Here is a 27,493-nt window from a genome sequence, read left to right on the forward strand (position 1 = left end):
TCACTGAAAGGCTGTGTCACTCAGTCAGTTATGCTGTGATAGCAAATAATCCCTAAATCTGAGTTATTTTAAACTCTATAATTTGTTTCTCACACATGTCACATGTTCATTTTGGGCAGTCAGGCTGGCTCGTCACCCCGGGAGCTAACCACCATCTCGCATGCTGCTGTTGCTATGTAGAGGGAAAAAAGAACTCCAGAGAGCCTCATTGGCAGTTAAATGATCCCTGCTGAAAGTGACAAGCATCAAGAATTATACTCACAGTCCATGTCCCCAAACTAATGATGTGGCCCCATTTCCACAAAGGAGCCAGGAAGTGCAGTCCTGTCATTGGCCTGGAGAGGGGAGAACCGGATGTATTTGGCATATAGCCTTACTGATCCCTAAAAGGCCAAGGTACAGCAGATCTGATGGAAAGAAGAAACCACAGCTCAGAGTGGGCACAGGGCGGAACTGTGGAGGTAGACATGGAGGAGGAGGGGACCTGTGCCACAAACAGAGCAGTTTATTGGAGTCTTGTAATAGGGATAGCCTGGGAGATTGTTAGCCACCCATGCCCTAGAGCTGGAAGAAGTAGGGGTGTTCTATTTTTAAATTTAGGGAAAAAATGTTTTTTTTTGGCCATATTGTATAGCATATGGGATCTTAGTTCCCAGATGGGGGATTGAACTAGTGCCCTCTGCATTGGAAGGGCAGAGTCTTAATCACTGGACCGCCTGGGGACACAGTTCATGTGCTAAAGAAATGACAAAAAGTCTCCTCTATAAAGTCCTGTGTCCAAAGTTACTGTGTCTGATACAGTGCCTGGTAGATAGTATGTGTTCAATAAATAATAATTGATTAAATGATGGCTCTAAATTTACCACAGGAAAAAAGCAATCATTGTTGTTATTATTTATTGTCATCATCACCCTGTTATCCTATCTCAGAGATAAATTTGGTTTTGGAAACAAGTCAGTGTCTTGACCCCTTGTGAAATCACTTGAAGGAATTTCTCCCACCCAGCAACTGGCAGGATCCAAATGAAGGGCATTGAAGCCTAGGGCTTTAGATTCTCAGTTCAGTTCAGTTGCTCAGTTGTGTCTGACTCTTTGTGACCCCATGAAATGCAGCACTCCAGGCTTCCGTGTCCATCACCAACTCACAGAGCTTGTTCAGACTCCTGTCCGTCAAGTTGGTGATGCCATCCAACCTCTGTCATCTCATCCTCTGTCATCCTCTTCTCCTCCTGCCTTCAATCTTTTCCAGCATCAGGATCTTTTCCAATGAGTCAGTTCTTTGTATCAGGTGGCCAAAGTCTTGGAGCTTCAACATCAGTCCTTCCAATGAATATTCAGGACTGATTTCCTTTAGGATTGGCTGGTCTGAGCTCCTTACAGTTCAAGCTGTCGTGGTCCAGGTGCAAGTTGGAAAAGAATTTCCAGATGTGAGACAGAATGAGAGGGAAATAAAGTTTATTAGAGCGGGAGACGCTGTTAGAACAGCGGGCCAGCTCAAGGGAGAACCAACATTAAACAGGGGTCCTTAGTCCACTTTTATACCCAGGGTACAAGGCATGGGATAGGGGTCTTGTGGATCATTTGCTGATGTAGGGGAAGAGTAGGGCAAATACCTTCTCCCTATGGGATAGGAGGGGAGACAGGTTATACTGTTCCATTAATAGTTACAACATAGGAGAGGGAAGGACGATAAGGGTCTGGTTTTTACGTTCCTGAATTCCAAGACTCTCCTTGGTTTTACCTGCTCTTTCGTCCTTGGGTCACCACACAAGGGACTCTCAAGAGTCTTTTCCAACACCACAGTTCAAAAGCATCACTTCTTTGGTGCTCAGCTTTCTTTATGGTCCAACTCTCACATCCATACATGACTACTGGAAAGACTATAGCTTTGATTAGATGGACCTTGGTCAGCAAAGTAATGTCTCTGCTTTTTAATATGCTGTCTAGGTTGGTCATAGCTTTTCTTCCAAGGAGCAAGCATCTTTTAATTTCATGGCTGCAGTCACCATCTGCAGTGATTTTGGAGCTCAAGAAAATAAAGTCTGTCACTGTTTTCATTGTTTCCCTATGTTTCATGGCAACACAGAATTTTAAAAGAAACCTCCTTTTAAACTTGTATAGAGAAGGGGAAAATATCTGACACTTGTAGTTTGTTTCCTCCTGCTACTCAAGAGAGAAATTAAAAATGTCTGACACTTGCAGCCTATTTCCTCCATTTGGAGATCCCTAGCCTTCCTGCCTGTTACTCTCTCAGGACCAGATGCCATGATCTTAGTTTTTTGAATGCTGAGTTTTAAGCAAGCTTTTTCACTCTCCTCTTTCACTTCCATCAAGAGCCTCTTTAGTTCCTCTTCACTTTCTGCCATAAGGGTGATGTCATCTGCATATCTGAGGTTATTATTATTTCTCCCAGCAATCTTGATTCCAGTTTGTGCTTCATCCAGCCTGGCATTTTGCATGATGTACTCTGCATATAATTTAAATAAGGGTGACAATATACAGCCTTGATGTACTTTTTTCCCCATGTTTCCCATGTTCCATGTCTGGTTCTAACTGTTGCTTCTCCACCTGCATACAGATTTTTCAGGAGGCAGGTAAGGTGATCCAGTATTCACATATCTTTAAGAATTTTCCAGTTTTTTGTGATCCACACAGTCAAAGGCTTTGGCATAGTTAATAAAGCAGAAGTAGATGTTTTGCTGGAACTCTTCTGCTTTTCCTATGGTCCAGTGGATGCTGGCAATTTGATCTCTGGTTCCTCTGCCTTTTCTAAATCCAGCTTGTCCATCTGGAAGTTCTCTGTTCATGTATTGTTGAAGCCTCGCTTGGAGAATTTTGAGCATTACTTTGCTACCATGTGAAATGAGTATAATTGTGCAGTATTTGAACATTGTTTAGCATTGCCTTTCTTTGGGATTGGAATGAAAACTGACCTTTTCCAGTCCTGTGGCCACTGCTGAGTTTTCCAAACTTGCTGACATATTGAGTACAGCACTGTCATAGCGTCATCTTTTAGGATTTGAAAGAGCTCAGCTGGAATTCCATCACCTCCACTAGCTTTGTTCATTGTGATGCTTCCTAAGGGCCACTTGACTTCACACTCCAGGATGTCTGGCTCTAGATGAGTGATCACAGCATCAGTGTTATCTGGGTCATTGAGATCTTTTTTGTCCGGTTCTTCTGTGTATTCTCCCCACCTCTTCTTAATACCTTCTGCTTCTGTTAGGTCCATACCGTTTCTATCCTTTATTGTGCCCATCTTTGCGTGAAATGTTCCCTTGGTATTGTTGCAGGAAGGGGGACCCCTTCCAGGGCCCCAAAGTGGGCTCTTGTCTAACACTCAGAAATGAATTGTCTGAGGAGACACATGTGCTGACAAAGCAAGAGATTTTATTGGGAAAGGGTGCCCGGGCAGAGAGCAGGAAGGAAGGGAACCCAGGGAAGCTGCTCTGCCGCATGGCTTGTAGTCTCAGGTTTTATGGTGATGGGATCAGTTTCTGGGTTGTCTTTAGCCAATGAACTGACTCAGAGTCCTTCCTGGTGGTGCAACGCCTTGCTCAACCAAGATGAATGCCGGTGAGAAGGCTTCTGGGAGCTGGTCGGACGTGTGGTGTCTCCTTTTGACTTTTCCTGAACTCTTCTTGTTGGTGGTGGCTTATTAGTTCCATGTTCCTTACCAGGACTTCCTGTCGTAAAACATCTCATGCAGATGGTTACTATGGTGTCTGGCCAGGATGTACAGTTTCAGTCAGTGTACTTCCCCTAACAGTATTTCTAATTTTCTTGAAGAGATCTCTAGTCTTTCCCATTCTATTGTTTTCCTTTATTTCTTTGCATTGATCACTGAGGCAGGCTTTCTTATCTCTCCTTGCTATTCTTTGGAACTCTTCATTCAGATGGGTATATCTTTCCTTTTCTCCTTTGCTTTTAGCTTCTCTTCTATTCTCAGCTATAGATCCCAAGTTCCCTTTTTTCCTAGCTGAGTCCTCATTTTCTCTTAACTTTCTTGACCCACCCACTATGCCTCCTCTTCTTGCCCTCTCAGCTTTGAGAAGGGATGTCCCTGGTTCTCCAGGCCAAGCCTCCCTGTTGGTGGCCTCTGTCTGCATTGGGTCTGTGGAGGGAAGGGAGGTTGGGAGTGGGCTCTGGTCAGATTGTCTGTGTTTAAATCCGCCATGAACTCACTCACTTTGTGATGTTGGGCAAATTACTTCATCTTTCTGGGTTTCATTTTCCTCATTTACAAGATCTGAATAATATTAGAACATATGTCATAAGTCACTGTGAGTATTAAATGAGGTGATGGTTAGAAAGGTCTTAGAATGGTGCCCAGCACTTTGTTATTACCAATGACTATGATCATGGCTGTCTACACTACCTTCCTTCCAAGCTCCATCCACATGTAACTCCCAGGACTCTCTGCAGAGTTTCACTCACCTGGATGGTGGTCTCTTTGACATTAGTTTGTTTTGTTTTGAATTAATTTCCCAATACTCCAGAGTCCCAAGTTGTCATTTTTAGGACTGCTTTAGTCTCAGATATTTTCTCGCTTTTAACCCACAAAGTTTCAAACGTCATTTAGTGGCTCTGTGCCCTGGTTTCCTTTTCTGAGAAATTGGAACAGTGCCTTTTTCTTCCTAACTCCCAGGGATTATGGTCTTCTTTCTTCTTTGTTTTCTTTCTTAGCTTTGTCTTTATTTTATTCTATCTTGTGATTTTGTGTGTCCTTTAAGCCACCTTCAGAACTTGATGGGGAAAAGTAGGGGTATAAGTAAGTAAAGAACCACATAAATAAAATACAGAGTACTTACGAAAGCACTGAAAGAAATTCAAAGCATCATACATATGAGACATTTTTAGCCACTAAGTGTTATCAGTGGCAGAGGTTGGAAAATCATTTTGTCATTTTGTCTGTTGAGCTTAGAAATGTTCAAATTATCATAGACTTCATGTGCTATCTACAGAAAATAAAATATTAGAAAAACATGGAAGAGATAAACTTGCTTTGGTTCTTTGAAGATAGGAGTTCTGAAATAGTTAAGTACCAGAGTTAAGAATATACTTTTGAGACATGTAGCTGGAAGTTCTTAAAGAATTAACATAGTCATTATAATACATCTCTCACCCTCAGGAAGTGCTCACTGCAAAGGTCACACCAAAAAAAAATGATTACAAAGGGAGTATAAAGTCACCTGCAAATAGTCATCACAATAGCTGATATTTATTGTTTTCTTGGCCCTTTCTCAGGTAATCCTTCAATAAGCAAGGGGAGAGATACTGTTTTCATCCCCATTGTAGAGATTTGTCTTTTTTGGCCAGCTGGCATGTGGGATCTTAGTTCCCCAACCAGGGATTGAACCTGTGCCCCTGCAATAGAAGTGCAGAGTCCTAACCTCTGGACTGCCAGGGAAAACCTCATCTCCATTTCAGAGCTGAGAAGACTGACACCCAGCTAAGTTATTTAACCAACACTCCAGACCGCCTTTGTGTATGGTCGTCAATGACCACATACACAATACTGCCCAAGTGACTCCCTCAAGCAGCAGTGCTTCTCAGGGTTTCCTCCAATACTTACACCATCAAGTTCTCTGTCATACTCCACAGCCAGGGCCAGGGTAAGGGGAAATGGGTGACATTTTGCTTTGAATCCCATCTGGCTTGATCACCAGCACTGGCCTTCTCTTCTCACTTTACTGAGCTTACTCTCATCCTCAGCATACACTCAATAAGCCCATAAGTATCCTCAGCATGTGCTCAATAAGCCCACAACACTTGTTACTCATGAGGGGCTGAATTTCAACACAACATTCTTAAAGACCAGAGAAGCTTGACGACACTTGTTCTTCACCTTGTTTAATTGAAGATCCCTTCAAGAATCTGAAAGATTTACAAAGATGTGCTGTGTGTGTGTACACACACACACACACACACACACAGGAATATTACTCAGCCATTAAAAAGAATAAAATAATGCCATTTGCAGATAGGTGGATGGACCTTGAGTTTATCTAGAGTTAAGTGAAGTAAGTCAGATAAAGATAAATATCATATGATATCACTTAAATGTAGAATCTAAAAATTGATACAAATGAACTCATTTACAAAGCAAATAGACTCATAGACATGGAAAACAAACTATGGTTACCAAAGGGGATAGCAGGGGTGAGGGGGGAGAGAAATTAGGAATCTGGGGTTAACATATACAAACTGCTATGTATAAAATTGATGAACAACAAGAAGCTACTGTATAGCACAGGGAACTATATCCAATGTCTTGTAATAACCTACCATGGAAAAGAATCTGAAAAAGAATATATAGATGTGTATATATAGATGTATACACACACACACACAGTAAGTGTACATATATATATATACGCAAATAAAAACTTTCCTCTCAGTGGAGCAAGAGGGGGAACACAAGTGTAATATGTGGTTCTGGGGGAATCCCCACTAGGAAGCTAGGCCTTGAATGTAACATTTAAAGGAATAAAACAATGATGACAAGAAGAGGTGGTAGTGGGCTTGCTATTTGGGGAAGGGGGGTGGGAGCCTATCTCCTGCCTCTTCAGTCAAAAGCAAAAGCTGCCTGTCCCTATGATTTGATCATTAAACTTAACGCAAAACATTAATATAGTTCCCAGAAAGAATATCTTCCACTCAGTTTCTTGTGTTTTTTACATGACTTTAAGGTTGCTGCTGGCTAGTTTTGTATGTTTAGGGTCTGCCACGTCCTGTATAATCTTCTGCTATCTTGGAGCTGGTCTGGCAGAGACTGTTTTGTGATGGCCTAACAGGAGTTCCACCGCAGACATTGGCCTGGATGAAGGTGCCTGTCCCCTAACCCTGCAGACTGGTGCACTTGACATTTGGCTACTGGCATGGATACATGAATACATGTGCTGGTGCATCTAACAGGAATTTATGTTTAGAAGCAGGATTTTGTATGAGTTGTTTCCTGTTGACTTGGGAAGCGAAATGTTTGAAGGCAGTTGGGGTAAAATCACCAGACAACCCAAGAGATGCCATATATTGACTCTTTGGCAGTGTATTTACCAAAAAGAGTTAATGTGTTGGTGGGGAATAAGGCCTTTGCTCAGCCCAGGAATTCTTGTCAAGTCCAGGCAGCAGGAAGCCTGGCAGTGTTCCACAGTGATCAGCTGAGGGAAAAACAAAAGTCTTATAACACTAACTCTAAACGCCCCCTTTCCCTTGCAGAAGATAGTGTTGTCTCGCTAGACTTAGGAAAGCTGTTACCTTGTGCCCAGCTCTTGGCCTAACGGTCACAAAGCTGCAGTAACATGGGTGTGTTTCCCTCGCTCAATGTCCCTCAATCAATGTCCCATCCCCCTTTTAGTTTCTTGAAATAAAGAAATTTTACCTTTCTGCAAGTGGAACATTTTTCAATTTCTTTGTTGGGGCAGACAACAAAGTAGGACTATAAATACTTGAACTCTCTGCTTAATTTGTGATCAGACAGAGACGAGCCTCCTGCGATAGGACTGACACCTGGGCCTGGCAACCTCCTTTTCTCTGTTGAATGGGAAGGAAGTATAGCTGTTGGGGTTTAAAGGGCTTTATCACTTTTTACTGGGTGTCCTTAGACATGTTAAGAACTTCTGAGCCTCAGTTTCTCATCTCTTCTATGGGGATGATAATACATAACCAGTGGGGTTGAGACTCAATAAGTGTCACAAATGGCAGCCCCACCCCACACTTTAACTCTTGTTTAAGCATCAGACTCAGTGGTTCATAATGTATAGAGTTTTGGATTATACATTCTTCCTCCATATTGAAGTGATATTTGCTTGTCTCTTTTTCTTAACCATATATCCCATATCTTGTGATGGTTAAGAGCATTGATCATTTTCCTATATTACTGTAAGAAAATAGATTAACCACCACAAATGCCTGTGGCCATTTCCACTCTTACCAGTCAGGACTGAGTTTCGATAAACTACTTCCCAAGTTCTGAAGGAATTGGGTTTAGGGCTAAAAGAAATCAAATGGTAATCTTGATGGACATGGAACAGAGGCCCATGGCGTTGTCCCTGGAGCTGGTGAGGTGACTGGCATCTGCCTCTGGCCATGGACGGAGAGACTGAGAGTCAGCATGTCTCTTCAGTGTGGTGGTAGAATTGGCTTTCCTAGCTAGCCATCTTGTCTGCCTGTGCTGTGCTCATCAGTTAAGCTACCAACATTCCTTGTTGGTGTCCCTGCTTTTGTTTCTGTGCGTCCAGGGGATGTAAACTGAGTGACCTGAGGGTGGCAGAGGGTGCAGAGTGGCAGTGATGGTTGCCAGCCCTCTGTTGCTGTCCACTGGAATGCCACACATTGTGTCCTTCACTGCAAGACTTGTTTTTAGTACCTGGGAGCAAGTGGGGGTTCTGTAACCATCACCTGTAATTTTCCACCTTGACTCCTCATTGTGTGCATGAGCATGCTGGCTTAGAAATCAGCTGGCTGGCAGCCACATGCCAGGCCGGTGCGCCCTGCTTTCAGCTGGAGCACCACAGGGCTGTGGTCTTTTTGGTCAGCCTTTGCTTCATATCCCTTTCCTACTCTGGGCCAAGGGCAGCTCTTGGCCACATTTGGTTGTGCTTGAGTTGTGATTTAGAATGGGAACAATGATATCACTTTGGTTTAGAAAAATTAAAATCCAGAAATACAGTGTAACTGCCAACTTCTAGAAGTATTTCTGAAAATAATATATAGGATACTTCATTATTCAAAGCAGTTTCATAATTTAGAGTCCTACTTCTGTGGAATGTTCCCAATTTGGCAAGCCAGATATCCTAAAATTATTTGAACACTGTTGAAAAAGTGGTTCTCTGGAGACTTCCTTTTTAGACATATGGGCTTCCTTTGTCAGGCTTCAGGATTTGTGCCCCCTAGAAGCCATTAGGGATTTCAGACAATGAGCAATAGAGAAAATCCAAAGTGTGTCTTTCTTGTAGACTTACTCCCTCATCTTTGGAGGGAGGTTCCCACTTTGGAATATGTATGATAGTTATGATACTAGTGATGAAGGTTTAGTCATCCTTTTTACAAAGTTATTAAAATAAATAGCACAGAAGGGTATGAAAGGAAAAGTCCTGTGTCTCTTCAATATTTCTCCCTAGAGATGATTGTAAATAACTTTTTGTGTGTGTGTGTGTGTTTTTGTAAATAACTTTTATGTATCTTTCTAGACATTTTCTCTGCAATTATAAACTTACATATATATATAGTTATACATATGTATTCACAATACACATATACAACACGTATTACACATACACAAATAGCTCATATATCTATTTTTTTAAAAAATGCAAATAGAATTTTACTATACATACCATTTTGTATCTTACTCTTTTCACATAATGCTATATTACAGCACTTCCCATGTTAATACACGTAGATCTCATATTTTTGGTGGCTGCGTAGTATCCCATTGTGTGATCGGACCATAATTTATGGAATGTGATGTCTGTTGGTGGATGTTTAGGTTGTCTCCACTTTTTAACTTTTACAGCCTTGTTATAGGTTTCCTCATACATATCTTACTCAGTTTATTTGATGGGTGAATACTCTTGTTAGTTGAATCATACCTTGAGAACTATATTGCTTTAATTAATTATGTGGACCATTTTTTAAAGTCTTTATTAAATTTTTTACAGCATTGCTTGTAAAAAATTGTTTTAGTTTTTTGGTCATGAGGCATGCTTAGCTCCCTAAGCCGGAATCAAACCTGCACCTCCTGCATTGGAAGGTAAAGTCCTAACCACTGGACCATCAGAGAAGTCTCATGCTTTATTTTATTATTTTAAAAAATTGTTTGTTTATCTATTTTACTTTGTGGTTGCACTGGGTCTTCATTGCTGCATGAGGGCTTTCTCTTCATTGAGGTACAAGGGCTTCTCATTGAGGTTGTTTCTCTTGTTGAGGAGCACAGGCTCAAGGGCATGCAGGCTCAGTATTTGCAGCCTGCAGGCTCTAGAGTGCAGACTCAGTAGTTGTGGTACATGGATTCCATTGCTACTGGGCTTGTGGAATCTTCTTGGATCATGGATTGAACCTGAGTCCCCTGCATTGGCAGGAGGATTTCTATCCACTATACCACCAGGGAAGACCCCACTCTTTATTTTAAATATTAGTGATTTAGTAGGTATTAGTGAAGAATATTTATAATGAAGCCTATGGGACCCAGGTTCGATCCTGGGTTGAGAAGGATCCCTGGAAAAGGAAATGGCAACACACTCCGGTATTCTTGCCTGGAGAATTGCATGGACAGAGGATCCTGGCGGGTTACAGTCCATGGGGTCGCAAAAAGAGTCAGACATGATAGAGTGTCTAACACACATACAATGACCAAAAAATGACCCCTTTAAGAAAGTATAAGAAACACATTTACAATTGGTGGAAGGGCTAGAGAAGCCAGTTTAGTTAGATTGATCTTAGTATTTTCTGGGAGTTATTTCATGGTAAAATATTTGTTGTAGAACATCAAATTAATATGCCATGAAGGAATTTAAAGGAGTAACATTTTTTAATGAGTTTCCATAGTGGCAGATACAGAGTTGTGGCACATACATCATTAGAATGTTCTTCCAGAGGTGGAACTCTGAAAGAATTTCTCATAAAAGGAAGTGAGAAATGTTGGGGTGGATTTTTCTTTCTAATACTGTGTTCACAAGTGATTAAAACAGCTATTTAAAAACTCACTAAAGAAGTAGATGTATGAGTAAACAGGAGAAAGGAACTGAATGGACATGTTTGCACAAAAATGGGCAACCCATTTTAATTCCATGAAATGAATACTAACTACTGTTTAAAGTAAATCTTGATATTGTTAACAGAGATGCTCTCCTGAAACAGATTCCTTAGAATTAGATTCATGCAAATAAACTCAGAACAATCTGAGTTCGCACTTAAATCCCTTTTTCCTTTTGTGGGCAAAGCCCTACTGTCAGATGTCTGTCTGATTAGCAGCGCCCGTGTTCAAAAAGCTGTGTGCCTCACATGAGGTGGGTCCCCAGGGCCGCAGTCCAGCTTGTTCCTGAATGGACTGCCACTCTGCCACCAAGAATGACCCTCGGCAGCTCCAGCTCCAGGCCAGGACAGATTTTCTTCTACTATAATTCTATGTCTTATAACAATGCATCCGTCTTCCCTCTTTTGTTTAGGTAACTCAAGTTTTTACTCCACACCAGTGATTCTCACGGAGAAGGCAATGGCACCCCACTCCAGTACTCTTGCCTGGAAAATCCCATGGATGGAGGAGCCTGGTAGGCTGCGGTCCATGGGGTTGCTAAGAGTCGGACATGACTGAGCGACTTCACTTTCACTTTTCACTTTCACACACTGGAGAAGGAAATGGCAACCCACTCCAGTGTTCTTGCCTGGAGAATCCCAGGGACAGGGGAGCCTGGTGGGCTGCCGTCTATGGGGTCGCACAGAGTCGGACACGACTGAAGTGACTTAGCAGCAGCAGCAGTGATTCTCAACCAGAGGTGATTTTTGCCCCCAGGGGACATTTGGCAGTATTTGGGTGGTTTGGTTTCTCTTCCTCTCTCCTCCTCCTCCTTTTTTCTCCTTTTTTGAAGCCCAACAGAGATCAGGCCATCTCTTTATTTTGCCAAGGAAAGATCTTAAAAACAGCATATATCAGTCACTCCACAAATTTCCCATCATTTTGTGAAAAAATTATCTTTCTTACTAGGTGTTAATACCTCACCAATATGCTGATTTCTTTTCTGTTTTCTCCATGTTGTATTGGGTTGTTTACTTGAACCCCCAATGACTGGATTCTTTAAAATGCAGTAGATGTTGTTCATTCATCCACTCAAGAAATGTTTATTGAGTGTCTGCTATGTGTCAGGCCCTGCGCTTGGCACTGGGCATACACAGTGAGCAAAATAAAGACCCAGCCTTCAAGGAGCTTTTATTCTAGCACTAGGGTCCTGGTTGGAGGGGGTACAGAAGGGATAGATATACAATAAAACAAAGAAATAAGTACTGTATCAATTGATGCTATGAAGAAAAGGCTTGCTGCATGGGGGTGCATTTTAAACACCGCAGCTAGGAAAGGCCTCTGATATGTGACATGTGTAGAGGCTGGGAGAATTTAAGTATTAGTGAAGTAAATTAATGCTGTATTTCTTTTTGCTTATACAGTTAATTCTGTGATAAAGAGTCTCTTCTATACTTTTCTTTGGAAGAGGAGAAAATGCAAATATCAGAAAATAGCAATTAGAGAAATAGTCATATATTTATAGCACTGTCTCCTCAAAGTACAAAGCAAAAAGAAACAAATAAAAAAGACTGATGGTTGTTTTGGACTTTATACCAAGAATTGAGCCAGCTTTTTTCAAAATACCTATTACTGCTTCTCATCCATGGCAGCCTGAGTATCAATCCAGGAAGCATCTTTAAAGGTGTTATTTATTAATATTGGAAAAAGTAAGTCTCATCTGTGGGACCCACGAAGCTCAAAGAAAAGTACTGAGCACTCAATGGTGGTTTATTAAGGAACATCTGTATATTTCCTGGTAAATGTTCCTGAATTTTAAATGCTTCTGAGCACAGCCCTATAGAATTAATTCCTTAACATAATTCCAAAGTCACAAAAGATTATTGAATTTTCTGCTTTTAGCTAGATGTTCAACTTTTGAGGCTGCAATTGGTAACATCCTTTTAAATAAGTTCTGCGCTTCCAAGACGATTCTTTCTAATTACACACCACCAGAGGATTGGAGGAGACATCGAGTTTGATCTAAGGTTGGTTGTCACCATTCATGCTCCTTGGGAATTTCTGTAGTTCTGGAATACATTCATCTCTTGACAGGGAGCAGGCCTGGTGGGGCATTGGGCTTCTTTGTCTGCTAGCAGATGAGCTTGGTGGCTGATTTGATTGTTCTAAGTGAGCCTCTTCATCCTTGATTCTCAGCATTGGCTGAGAATGATTAACCTCACCTGGGAAGGAGCTTTAATGATATTACTGATGCTTGGGACCCGCTGCCAGCAGCTTTGATTGAATTGGTACAGCGGGCAGCCTGGGGAATCAGGAGTTTTTAAAACCTCCTCAGGTAGGAAATGACAACCCACTCCAGTGTTCTTGCCTGGAGAATCCCAGGGACAGCGGAGTCTGGTGGGCTGCCATCTATGGGGTCGCAGAGTCAGACGTGACTGAGGTGACTTAGCAGCAGCAGGTAGTTCCAATATGCAGCTAAACTTAAAAACCACTGCCTTTAGAGCAGTTCTTCTCTAAATGTAATGTCCATATCAGTCACCAGTCTGTTTTAAAATGTAGATTCTAATTCAGTGAAGTCTGAGGTGGAGACCAATGATGTCTAAATAAGACTGTAGAGCCAGGGTTAGCAGACTATGGCCTATGGACCAAGCCTGACCCAAGGCCTGCTTTTGTATCGTCTTATGGCCTTTTACAGGAAAAGTTTGCTAACCTCTGCTCTAGAAGACAGACCTTTGAGAAACCTCCTTATAACCATTGAAAATTCCTTCTCAGTATTATCTTACTTTATGGCATGCCATAAGTGGCATTCCTCACTTTATGGCACTTCTTTCTCTGTTCTTGGGAATTTGTTTTTATATAAAAGTGACGGCATAACAAACTCTTTAAGGAGATGGGAATACCAGACCATCTTACCTGTCTCCTGAGAAACCTACATGCAGGTCAAGAAGCAACAGTTAGAACCCTGTATGAACAACTGGCTGATTCAGAATTGAGAAAGGAGTACGACAGGGCTGTTTATTGTCACTCTGTTTATTTAACTTACACACAGAACAAACACATCATCCGAAATGCTGGGTTGGATGAGTTACAAGCTAGAATCAAGATTGCCGGGAGTGATACCAACAACTTCAGATATACAGATACCACTCTAATGGCAGAAAGTGAAGAGGAACTAAAGAACCTCTTGATAAGGGTGATGGAGGAGAGTGAAAAAACCCGCCTAAGACTCAATATTAAAACTAAGATCATGGCATCCAGTCCCATCACTTCATGGAAAATAGAAGGGGAAAAGGTGGAAGCAGTGACAGATTTCCTCTTCTTGGGCTCTGAAATCACTGTGGATGGTGACTGTAGCCATGAAATTAGAAGATGATTGCTTCTTGGCAGGAAAACTATGACAAACCTAGACAGTGTATTGAAAAGCAAAGACATCACTTGCCAGCCAAGGTCCATATAGTCAAAACTATGATCTAGCAGATAGTTATGTACAGATGTGAGAGGTGGATCATAAAGAAGGCTGAGTGCTAAAGAATTAATGCTTTCAAACTGTGGTGCTGGAGAAAACTCTTGAGAGTCCCTTGGAAAACTAATAGATCAAAGCAGTTAATCTTAAAGGAAATCAACCCTGAATACTCTTTGGAAGGACTGATGCTAAAGCTGAAGCTCTAATACTTTGGCCACCTGATGCAAACAGCTGACATATTAGAAAAGACCCTGATGCTGGGAAGGACTGAAGGCAGAAGGAGAAGAGGGCAACAGAGGATAAGATGGTTGGATGGCATCACCCATTCAATGGACATGAACTTGGGCAGACTCCAGGAGATGGTGAGGGACAGGGAAGCCTGGTGTGCTGCAGTCCATGTGGTCTCAAAGAGTTGGACATGACTTGGCAGCTGAATAACAACAACAAAATGGCATAACTAGTAGAATTTGAAGCTCATGAGTTTCGGGTCATGGAAAGAAAGAAAGAATGAAGTCATTCAGTCGTGTCTGACTCTTTGCAACCCCATGGACTGTAGCCTACCATGCTCTTCCTTCCATGGGATTTTCCAGGCAAGAGTACTAGAGTGGGTTGCCATTTCCTTCTCCAGAGGCTCTTCCAGACCCAGGGATCAAATCTGGGTCTCTGGGATTGTAGGCAGATGCTTTACCGTCTGAGTGTTGAATTGGCTACAAATAGAAGTATTAATATTTTAAAAGAAATTTCTGCCCTCTAATTACATTTTTTCAAAAATTCTTAATTGATTTTATTATAGCACCAAAAAGATACATTTTCCTTGAATCACAATATTCTGGTTTTAAATAAGGATTTCCTGGGCAGATAGATTCAAGAACCTCTTCAGAAACAGAAAATTTCTGTGCCTAGGTTTGTCACATACAACCTGACTGATAACAGTTGATATATATTTTTTTGACTCATTGGAAAAATTCCTGATGCCAGGAAAGATTGAGGGCAGAAGGAGAAGAGGGTGTCAGAGGATAAGATGGCTGGATGGCATCACCAATTCAATGAACATGAACTTGGGCAAACTTTAGGAGATGGTGAGGGACAGGGAGGCCTGGCATATTGCAGTCTATGGGGTCGCAGAGTCAGACTGAACTAGGCTATTAGACAACAACAACAACACATATATTTTGGCTGTGCTATGCAGCTTATGGGATCTTAGCCAGGGATTGATGCTTCACCCTTGGCAGTAAAAGTATGGAGTCCTAACCACTGCTCTGCCGTGGAATTACCTTAAGTATTGATTTCAAGTGAAATGCTGGATGAATGAATTTTGTGCTTCAAGAATCCATTCCCTACAGGTAAACAGGAGGCATTGTGACTTTAAAATCAGAAAAATTGAGCAACTAATATTACTTAGGTCCACATCTTCAGTTCACAGATGAGAATCTCAGACTCCAGAAAATGCAAATCGGGGCCTGAGTGCCATAGCAAGATAATGGTAGAAGTGGATCTGAAACTTATTCTTCTGATTTGGTTCCTGGTTCATACTTTTTCTATGATATCATATTGAAGATCCAATATTGTGACTGAAATGCTTGATAGTATAAAAGGGCCAGTTTTAAATTATCATAGGGATCCCTTTGTAGCTCCATGGTAAATAATTAGCCTGCCAATGCAGGAGACAGGTTCGACCCCTGATCTGTGAAGATCTCACATGCTGCAGAACAACTACGTTCTGTGTGCCACAACTACTGAGCCTGCGCTTGGAAACTGGAAGCCAAAACTACTGAAGTCCGCATACCTTAAGAGTCCATGCTCCACCAGAGAAGCTACCACAATGAGAAGCCCTCACACCACAAATAGAGAATAGTCCCCACTCATGCCAACTAGAGAAAAGCCCATGCAGCAATGAAGACCCAGTACAGCCAAAAATAAATAAAATTTTATATATATATAAAGAAACAAAACTATCACAGATCTTCCTATTTCTTTACTCACAGTGTTCATGCTTTCCTTTAAAACCTTGAGGATATTTATAATAGCTATTCCAAGTTCTTGTCTGCTCATTCCATCATCTCTTTCCTTTCAAGATATAGTTCTACTGATTGATTTTTCTTCTGGATATAGGTCACATTTTTCTACTTCTCATGTCTAGTTAAGTTCTACTAGCTGCTTGGACTTCATGATATTACGTTGTTGACATCAACGTTTTTTTTTGAGATCTTTAAAAAGTACTGAAGTTCATTTTGGCGGACAGTTAAGTTACTTGCTCATCAATTTCCTGTTTTTCAGGCTTGTTTTAAAGTTCATTAGGGAGATTTTGGTGTAGCCTTTACTCAGTGCTTAGTTTAGCTTATTACCAAGTTGTGGCCTTACTGGATCACTGCTGAATGGTCAGCTTATGGCTGGTTCCTTATGGCAATAGTTCCTTATGGCTGCCAGAACACGGCAGTCTTCCAGCCCTGGGCAAGGTTTTGGACTTGTTCAGCTCAACTTCCCTGGCTTTGCCTGGCTTTATGGAGTTTCACCATAAATGTGCACAACTTAGTTCAGCTGCTCAGTCTTGTATGACTGTTTGTGACGCCATGGACAGCAGCACACCAGGCTTCCATGTTCTTCACTGTCTCCTGGAATTTGCTCAAACTCAAGTCCATTGAGTTGGCGATGCCATCCAACAATCTCATCCTCTGATGCCCCTTCCCCTCCTGCCCTCAATCTTTCCCAGAATCAGGGTCTTTCCCAGTGAGTTGGCTCTTCACATCAGGTGGGCAAACTATTGGAGTTTCAGCTTCGGTATCAATCTTTCCAATGAATATTCAGGGTTGATTTCCTTTAGGATTGACTGGGTTGATCTTTTGCTGTCCAAAGGACTCTTGAGAGTCTTCCTCAGCACCACAATTCAAACGTATCAATTCTTCGGTGCTCAGCTTTCACTATGGTCCAACTCTCACCTCTATACATGACTACTGAAAAAACCATAGCTTTGACTAGACGGACCTTTGTTGGCAAAGTGATGTCTCTGCTTTTTAATTACGGTGGTTAGGATTGTCATAGCTTTTCTTCCAGAGAGCAAATGTCTTAATTTCATGGCTGCAGTTACTTTCCACAGTAATTTTGAAGCCCAAGAAAATAAAATGTGCCCTTGTTTCCACTTTTTCCCTATATATTTGTCATGAACAGATGGGACTGGATGCCATGATCTTAGTTTTTTGAATGTTGAGTTTTAAGTCAACTTTTTCCCTCTGCTCTTTCACCTTCATCAAGAGGCTGTTTAGTTTCTCTTCACTTTCTGCCATTAGAGTGATATCATCTGAATAGCTGAGGTTGTTGATATTTCTCCCAGCAATCTTGATTCCAGCTAGGGATTCATCCCAGCCCGGAATTTTACATGACGTACTCTGCATATAAGTTAAATAAGCAGGGTGACAACATACAACCTTGTCTACTTCTTTCCCAATTTTGAACCAGTCCATTGTTCCATGTCCGGTTCTAACTGTTGCTTCTTGACCTGCATACAGATTTCTTAGGAGGCAGGTAAGGTGATCTGGTATTCCCATCTCTAAGAATTTTCCACAGTCTGTTGTGATCCACACAGTCAAAGGCTTTTGTGTAGTCAATGAAGCAGAAGTAAATGTTTTTATGGAATTCCCTTCCTTTTTCTATGATTCAACAGATGTTGGCAATTTGATCTCTGGTTCCTCTGCCTTTTCTTTTTTTAGGTGCCTATTCAAAAAATTTTATTTTATTTTTTCATTTATTTTTATTAGTTGGAGGCTAATTACTTTACAATATTGTAGTGGTTTTTGTCATACATTGACTTGAATTAGCCATGGATTTACATGTATTCCCCAACCCATTCCGCCCTCCCCCCCCACCTCCCTCTCTACCCACTCCCTCTGGGTCTTCCCAGTGCACCAGGCCCGAGCACTTGTCTCATGCATCCAACCTGGGCTGCTGATCTGTTTCACCCTAGACAATATACATGTTTTGATGCTGTTCTCCTGAAACATCCCACCTCGCCTTCTCCCACAGAGTCCAAAAGTCTGTTCTGTACATCTGTGTCTCTTTTTCTGTTTTGTGTATAGGGTTATCGTTACCATCTTTCTAAATTCCATATATATGTGTTAGTAATGCTGTAATGTTCTTTATCTTTCTGGCTTACTTCACTCTGTATAATGGGCTCCAGTTTCATCCATCTCATTAGAACTGATTCAAATGAATTCTTTTTAATGGCTGAGTAATATTCCATGGTGTATATGTACCACAGCTTCCTTATCCATTCGTCTGCTGATGGGCATCTAGGTTGCTTCCATGTCCTGGCTATTATAAATAGTGCTGCGATGAACATTGGGGTGCACATGTCTCTTTCAGATCTGGTTTCCTCAGTGTGTATGCCCAGAAGTGGGATTGCTGGGTCATATGGCATTTCTATTTCCAGTTTTTTAAGAAATCTCCACACTGTTTTCCATAGCGGCTGTGCTAGTTTGCATTCCCACCAACAGTGTAAGAGGGTTCCCTTTTCTCCACACCCTCTCCAGCATTTATTGCTTGTAGACTTTTGGGTAGTAGCCATCCTGACTGGCGTGTAATGGTACCTCATTGTGGTTTTGATTTGCATTTCTCTGATAATGAGTGATGTTGAGCATCTTTTCATGTGTTTGTTAGCCATCTGTATGTCTTCTTTGGAGAAATGTCTGTTTAGTTCTTTGGCCCATTTTTTGATTGGATCATTTATTTTTCTGGAATTGAGCTTCAGGAGTTGCTTGTATATTTTTGAGATTAATCCTTTGTCTGTTGCTTCATTTGCTATTATTTTCTCCCAATCTGAGGGCTGTCTTTTCACCTTGCTTATAGTTTCCTTTGTTGTGCAAAAGCTTTTAAGTTTAATTAGGTCCCATTTGTTTATTTTTGCTTTTATTTCCAATATTCTGGGATGTGGCTCATAGAGGATCCTGCTGTGATTTATGTCGGAGAGTGTTTTGCCTAGGTTCTCCTCTAGGAGTTTTATAGTTTCTGGTCTTACATTTAGATCTTTAATCCATTTTGAGTTTATTTTTGTGTATGGTGTTAGAAGGTGTTCTAGTTTCATTCTTTTGCAAGTGGTTGACCAGTTTTCCCAGCACCACTTGTTAAAGAGGTTGTCTTTTTTCCATTGTATATCCTTGCCTCCTTTGTCAAAGATAAGGTGTCCATAGGTTCGTGGATTCATCTCTGGGCTTTCTATTCTGTTCCATTGATCTATATTTCTGTCTTTGTGCCAGTACCATACTGTCTTGATGACTGTGGCTTTGTAGTAGAGTCTGAAGTCAGGCAGGTTGATTCCTCCAGTTCCATTCTTCTTTCTCAAGATTACTTTTGCTATTCAAGGTTTTTTGTATTTCCATACAAATTGTGAAATGATTTGTTCTAGTTCTGTGAAAAATACCGTTGGTAGCTTGATAGGGATTGCATTGAATCTATAGATTGCTTTGGGTAGTATAGCCATTTTGACAATATTGATTCTTCCAATCCATGAACACGGTATGTTTCTCCATCTGTTTGTGTCCTCTTTGATTTCTTTCATCAGTGTTTTATAGTTTTCTATGTATAGGTCTTTTGTTTCTTTAGGAAGATATACTCCTAAGTATTTTATTCTTTTTGTTGCAATGGTGAATGGTATTGTTTCCTTAATTTCTCTTTCTGTTTTCTGATTGTTAGTGTATAGGAATGCAAGGGATTTCTGTGTGTTAATTTTATATCCTGCAGCTTTACTATATTCGTTGATTAGCTCTAGTAATTTTCTGGTAGAGTGTTTAGGGTTTTCTATATAGAGGATCATGTCATCTGCAAACAGGGAGAGTTTCACTTCTTCTTTTCCTATCTGGATTCCTTTTACTTCTTTTTCTGCTCTGATTGCTGTGGCCAAAACTTCCAAAACTATGTTGAATAGTAGTGGTGAGAGTGGGCACCCTTGTCTTGTTCCTGATTTTAGGGGAAATGCTTTCAATTTTTCACCGTTGAGGGTAATGCTTGCTGTGGGTTTGTCATATATGGCTTTTATTATGTTGAGGTATGTTCCTTCTATTCCTGCTTTCTGGAGAGTTTTAATCATAAATGGATGTTGAATTTTGTCAAAGGCTTTTTCTGCCTCTATTGAGATAATCATATGGTTTTTATCTTTCAATTTGTTAATGTGGTGTATTACATTGATTGATTTGCGGATATTAAAGAATCCTTGCATTCCTGGGATAAAGCCCACTTGGTCATGGTGTATGATTTTTTAAATAAGTTGTTGGATTCTGTTTGCTAGAATTTTGTTAAGGATTTTTGCATCTATGTTCATCAGTGATATTAGCCTGTAGTTTTCTTTTTTTGTGGCGTCTTTGTCTGGTTTTCCTCTGCCTTTTCTAAATCCAGCTTGTACATCTGGAAGGTCTTGGTTCACATACTATTGAAGACTAACTTGTAGGATTTTGAGCATTACTTTGCTGGCATGTGAAATGAATGCAATTTTATGGTAGTTTGAACATTCTTTGGCATTGCCCTTCTTTGGGATTGGAATGAAAACTGACTTTTTCCAGTCCTGTGGCCACTGCTGAGTTTTCCAAATTTGCTGGCATATTGAGTACAGCACTTACACAGCATCATCTTTTAGGATTTGAAATAGCTTAGCAGGAATTCCATCACTTCCTGATGTTTCCTAAGGTCCACTTGACTTCACACTGCAGGATGTCTGGCTCTACTTGAGTGATCATACCATTCTGGTTATCCAGGTCATTAACATCTTTTTTGCATAGTTCTGTGCATTTTTGTCATCTCTTCTTAATATCTTCTGCTTCTGTTAGGTCCATACCATTTCTGTCCTTTATCATACCTATCTTTGCATGAAATGTTCCCTTGGTATCTCTGATTTTCTTGAAGAGATCGCTAGTCTTTTCCATTCTATTGTTTTCCTCTATTTCTTTGCATTGTTTATTTAAGGAGGCCTTCTTATCTCTCCTTCCTATTCTCTGGAACTCTGCATTCGGTTGGGTATATGTTTCCCTTTCTCCTTTGCCTTTTGCTTTTCTTCTTTTCTCAGCTATTTTTAAGGCCTCCTCAGACAACCATTTTGCCTTTTTGCATTTCTTTTTCTTTGGGATAGTTTTGGTCACTGCCTCCTGTACAATGTTATGAATCTCTGTCCATTGTTCTTCAGGCAGTCTTGTCTGCCAGATCTAATCCCTTGAGTCTATTCATCAACTCCAATATTTAAGTTTAAAGGATTTGAATTAGATCTTATTTGAATAGCCTAGTGATTTTCCTCCTTTCTTCAAATTTAAGCCTGAATTTTGCAATAAGGAGTTCATGGTCTGAGCCACAGTCAGCTCCCAGTCTTGTTTTTGCTGACTGTATAGAGCTTCTCCATCTTTGGGTACAAAGAATATAATCAATCGGATTTCAGTATTGACCTTGTGATGTCCATGTGTAGTGTCATCTCTTGTGTTGTTGGAAGTGGGTTTTTGCTATGACCAGTGTCTTCTCTTGACAAAACTCTGTTATCCTTTGCCCTGCCTCATTTTGTACTCCAAGGCCAAACTTGCCTGTTACTCTAGGTATCTCTTGACTTCCTACTTTTGCATTCTAATCCCCTATGATGAAAAGAACATCTGTTTTTGGTTTGTTTGTTAGCTCTATGAGGTCTTATAGGTCTTCATAGAACTATTCGACTCTTCAGCTTCTCAGCATTAGTGGTTGGGACAAAAACTGTGAATTACTGTAATGTTGAATGGTTTGCCTTCAAAATAAATCAAGATCATGTGCTCAGTAAAAGATGCAAAAAGAATACCTGTTCCAATCTCTGGAGCTCTTTCCCTGTGTAGCGCCCTCCTCTCTAGGACTTAGCCTCACAAATTCCAAGTACCTTACACTCGTATCTACCTCCTTACTGGGATCTGCTTAGATACCACTCCTGCACTGTGGTCCAGAAAATGCCTCCAGGCAGGAAACTGGGGCAGTCCCAGCTCATCTTGTTTTGTTTCCCTTTTCTCAGGGATCCTATACCACCTGTGTCCAGTATTTGAAAAGAGTTGTTCCATACATTTTGTCCTATTTTCTGGTTATTTACAGCAGAAGGGCAAGTTTGGTACCAGATAATTGTATCACTGCCTGAGGTTTTTGTTGTTCAGTTGCTCAGTCTTGTCTGACTCTTTGCAACCCCGTCCTTCACAATCTCCCAGAGTTGACTCAAACTCATGTCCATTGAGTCAAGGATGCCATCCAACCATCTCATCCTCTATTGTCCCCTTCTCCTGCCCTCAACCATTCCCAGAATCAGGGTCTTTTCCAGTGAATTGGTTCTTTGCATAAGGTGGCCAAAGTATTGAAGCTTCAGCTTTAATATCTGTCCTTCCAGTGAATATTCAGAGATGATTTTCTTTTGAATTGACTGGTTTGATCTCCTTGTAGTCCAAGGGACTCTCAGGAGTCTTCTCCAGCACCAACTTGAGAGCATCAATTCTTTGACTCTCAGCCTTTTTTTATGTCCAGCTCTCACATCTGTACATGACTGCTGGAAAAACCATAGCTTTGACTATACAGACCTTTGTCAGCAAAGTGATGTCTCTACTTTTTAGTATGCTGTCTAGGTTTGTCTAGCTTTTCTTCCAAGGAGCAAGTGTCTTTTAATTTCATGGCTTCAGTTACTGTCTGCAGTGATTTCAGAGCCTAAGAAAATAAAGTCTGTCACTGTTTCCACTTTTTCCCCATCTATTTGCCATGAAGTTTTGTGAGAGGTGATTTAGATTTTTTTCTCTACTATTTTTCAATATTAAGTAAAGGCAGAGATCTTGTCCCCAGTTTATAGGTTAGATGACATAGAGCTGCCAAGAGTGATTAAGATGCTCAGCAATGCTGAGATTTGAACAGGGCACAGCAGACTCTGAAGTTCGTTCTAGTCATCGTTATGGTTCACCAGCAGAGGGTACCTTTCCCTGACTCATTTTTGTTAACTTGCCTAGTATTTTTTCCCCTTTCACCTGATTCTGCCCCTACAGGAATATCATTTATTTTCTTCTTATTTTTAAAACCAATACATGCTAATTGTAGGAGACTTTGAAAATACAGAACATTAGAAGGACAAAAATCATCTCTACACTTACCGTTATCCATTATTTTCAATCTCAAACTTTGGTTTTTAACTATAATGCTCACCTTTGTAACTGCTTTGTCTTTGCCACATATAATGTGGTATTTATTGATTAATGTTTATTGATTTTAGGCACCATCAGAACTCTATAGAATATTTAAAGCAGCACTTAGTTTGCTAAGAAAGTCACACATTTGTTTTTATGCCTAAAGAGCTACTGAATTCCAGTGGACACACATGGGGGCCTGCTATTCTTTTTCAGTTTCAGGTCTATGCCGTGTTAACTTTCATGGCCCTCACAGCTAAGGAGCAATGCAAGGGCACCATGCTGTATCCATAGGCACTCAGCTGATACCTTTTGACTGTAGGCTTTCAGAGATGGAAAGTAAATTCGGTACATTTATTCACCAGCTATTCATTGAACAAGCTCTGTGCTAGCTTCTGGGGAGGAAGTATGAGCTAGAAACAGTCTTTCTTGTCTTGGAATTTACCCTTTAGTGATAGAAAACCCACAAAATCCATTTCTGAAACGTCCAGATTAGAAAACATTTTCCCACCGTGATATTTTTACCAGTAAACTCCGAATTGTTTGTCATAGGTAGGTTTAAAAAGGAACGGTTGTGGAAGTCCAAGTAAAGTTCATAAAATAAAGATGGGAATGTGTTACTTTAGGCTGATGTTAAATGATCTCTTAGCCTGCTATCATGCTATCTCACAGGGAAGGTTTTATGTATGGCTCCTTTGGTCTTGTCTTCTTTTCATCTCTGAGTTTGATGTATAAGCTTTAGCCTGGGCCTTTGATTTACAGTGTTCTGAAGAAAGAGACTGGGGATGACAAAGCCAGCCAGGCCATCCCTAACAGCCCGATATATTGTCCCAAATCAAGCTGTCTGAGAGCCACACAGAGGATTTCTGCAGCCTGCTCAGGGGGAGCCTGCTGGGAAGCATCACCCTGAAAGCCTCATAAAATAGAATTTCCCCATCCTACTTGGAAAGGCACAGTTTGCCTGGGTATTGGGTTATGGCAGCAATTTGTAATCCTTTGGAATATCGTTCACTATCAGAGTTTAATCAACTGAGAAAATAAGAAATTATGGGTCCATCAGTTATAGATATGTTAAATAAAGGGCTTTAAAATTATGTGGAAGTCTGTGACCAATATATTTTTTTAAAATTTTAGTTTTTTTACAATGTCATGTTAGTTTCTACTGTACAGCAACATCAATCAGCTGTAAGTATACATATATCCTTTCCTTCTTGTGACTCCCTTCCATTTTTCCTGCATCCCACCTCTCTAGGTCATCACATAGCACTGAGCTGAGCTCCCTGTGTTATATAGCAGATTCCCACTGGTTATCTACTTTACATGTGGTAGTGTATATATGTCAGTGCTGCTGTCTCAATTTATACCCCCAACTCCTTCCCCGCTGTTGTGTCCACAAGTCCATTCTCTATGTCTGCATGTGACCAACATTTTTTAAACTCTAAAACATAGCTTGGTAAAAACTTTGTTGTAGCATACTGAGTATTGAGGGACAGTGAGTTCAGTTACCTCAGTTACCTGAGTTATCACTGTTTGGGAGTGATAACAAATTACCCCCAACATTCAACAGCTTAAAACAACAAACATTCATTATCTCACAGTTTCTGGGGGTCAAAAATCTGGGAGTGGCTTAGCTAGGGGTTTCTGGCTTAAGGGGTCTCATGAGGTTGCAGTCAAGCCTTGGCTGAAACTAGAGGATCTGCTTCCAAGAAGATTCACTTGTGTGACTCCTGGCTGGAGTTTTCAGTTCTCCAGGCCCCTGCATAGGGCTGCTGAGTGTCCTCAAGACATGGAAGGTGACTTCTCCCCAAGTGAGTTGAGAGAGAGAGAGAGAGAGGTGGAGGGTGCTCAAAACAGAAGCCACAGTGCCTTTCATAATTTGATCTTGGAAGCAACAGACCATCACTCCTACCATATTCTGCGTGTCACACGGGCCTACCCTGCTACAGCATGGGAGGAGGCTATTCCAGAATTTCATGAACCCCAGGAGATGGGGACCTTTAGGGGTCATGTTGGAGGCTTGGCTACCATGTCGGCTTTGATCAGACAAAATTTCATTTAAAAGTCCATCATGTTGGGTCAGGTGAGTTAATATATACTGCTTCTGTTGTTCGTCTTCTTGAGAGATACCAAGTGAAAATCCAGATCTGAGAGGTTGTGAATGTGCATGTGCATGTGTGTGTCCCTAAATCCCAGCCATGAGGCCAATTCTATAGTTTCTTATCATCTGTTAGGTGAAAGAGCTGACACTTGAGAGGCACGGATTGATCACTTGCAGACTTCTGAGATTGAATGAACAATCTCAACCTGGGCAAGATCAGGGACCCAGTACAAGGGAAAAACCCCTTCTTGTCTGTCCACTGAAGGGGACACTGACCAGGCTCCAGGTCTGGGGAATCAAGGAGGAAACCTGTTGTCAGTGGAACATCCTGGGATCACATCAAAGCCATGGTGCCTTTTAGCCCTCATTTTCCACAAAGGGAAAGAGGGATCCGGTGTCCGGCTGCTGGTCTGGTCTCCTCCATGTGAGATCCAGGCCTGGTATTGGCCAAGTTACATGCTTGCTCTAGAATTTGAATTCCTCAGTGTTACAAAATGGTTGGGCTAAAAGAAAAATTTATTAGCACCCACCTTCCTTTGAGTGCAGTCATGTTGCAACTGCTGTTTCAGCAGGTATTTGACCACTGAAGAGTTACTGAGCCTTCAAATGTGAAAGCTTCTGGTTTCTAAGTGGCATTTTATTTCCACTCAGAGACTTGTAAGTAGCCAGTCTTATGGCAGTACCCTGATTTCTCCAGTAACAAATAGTCAGGGGGAGTTACCAAAGTCCTCCAGACATTCTGAGCAGTGTGCAAATGATGTGCTTATTTGCTTTTCATAAAAGTTATACCCTCCATCCATATTCTCCCACTGAGAATATTCTTACCACATTTGCTTCATCATTCTCTCTGTTTCCATTCAATGCTGCTTTTCAGAAGGGTTGTTCTTATTATAAGGGTAGTAAGTTAACATTGTAAAATACAGACAAACTTAAAGAAGAACGCTTAAAAAGAAGAAACTCTAGATGAAAAGGGTGGAAAGAAGTTGGGATGGTCTTCAAGCACATCTAATGACTTATTTTCTTATAACTGTTCACATCACTTAACTATGGTTCCTGGGTTCATGAAGGTTTGCTATTTTTGCTTTTGTATGTTTCCTGCTTGCTTGAGTATTTCATGTATTTTTTAAAAAGCAATACTGAGAAGAAACCCTTCTTTTTAAAACCTGGAGATAATCCTTAAATCATTGTTGCCATTTTTGTGATTTACTTGTAGCTTTATTTTAACCAAATAAGAGTCATTCTATGTATAATTTTGCATGCAGCTTTTTTTTCATTCTGTAGAATAGGTGCCTAGAAGGTGGAATTACTGCATCAAAAGGCAGGCACCTTTCCAAATTTGTTACGTAAGTGCTGCTAACGCTCCAAAAAACTGTCAAAAATGTCTGAGAGCGACTGTGTTCCCACATCCTTGCTGACATGGGTGAAAAACAAGAATTCATGGTTCTAATTTGCATTTCTTTGATTACTAGTAAGGTTTGTGCATCACTCTATTTAATTTTCTTAGACATTTTATTCTCCTATGAATTATCTGTCCTTATCACTGGATTTTTTTTAATTGGGTTATTTGCTTTTCAAAAAAATTATACCCTTCATCCATATTCTCTCACTGAAAATATTCTTACCACATTTGCTTCATCATTCTTTTTGTATATTATTTTTTCTCTTAATCATTTGAGAATAAGTGTAGATATGATGCTCCTTCACTCATAAATACTGTAGTACAGTGTATATTTTCTAAAAAAGGGACATTCTCTTATATAACTGTAGTACAGTTATCAAAGTCAGAGAAATCAACGTTAATACAGAGCTTCACTGTGGATTATTCCACAGACCCAATTCAATTTTTGCCAGTTGTCTATTTCCTTTCGACATGAGCCTTTTCTGATATCATTTAAATTCAAAAATAAATTTTTAATCACTGAAAAACATTGAATTGTATAGATATGCTATAATTTATTAGCTATCTTTGCCAGCTATTATTAATATTTTTACTCTTGCAGATAATGCCATTGAGCACATCAGTGTCCCATGTGTTTTCTGTTGCATCCTGCTGACTCACAT

At 40.6% G+C, this 27,493-nt stretch overlaps 1 protein-coding gene across 7 annotated transcripts in view; it reads left to right on the forward strand.

The window, feature by feature from the left end:
- The window catches only part of SHLD1 (shieldin complex subunit 1), a 101,764-nt gene that overhangs the window by 34,233 nt on the left and 40,038 nt on the right, over window positions 1–27,493 (forward strand). Inside the window, exons 4-5 of one of the 7 annotated variants that reach the window (XR_009690074.1) lie at window positions 11,168–11,494; window positions 12,637–12,727. The exons of the other annotated variants lie outside the window; for them this stretch is intronic. The gene's annotated coding sequence lies outside the window, so the exon portion shown is untranslated. Of the gene's footprint in view, window positions 1–11,167; window positions 11,495–12,636; window positions 12,728–27,493 lie in introns of those variants that run through there. 7 annotated transcript variants of the gene reach the window in all.

Source organism: Dama dama, chromosome 23 (genome assembly GCF_033118175.1).
Source record: "Dama dama isolate Ldn47 chromosome 23, ASM3311817v1, whole genome shotgun sequence".
Lineage (NCBI taxonomy): Eukaryota > Metazoa > Chordata > Mammalia > Artiodactyla > Cervidae > Dama > Dama dama.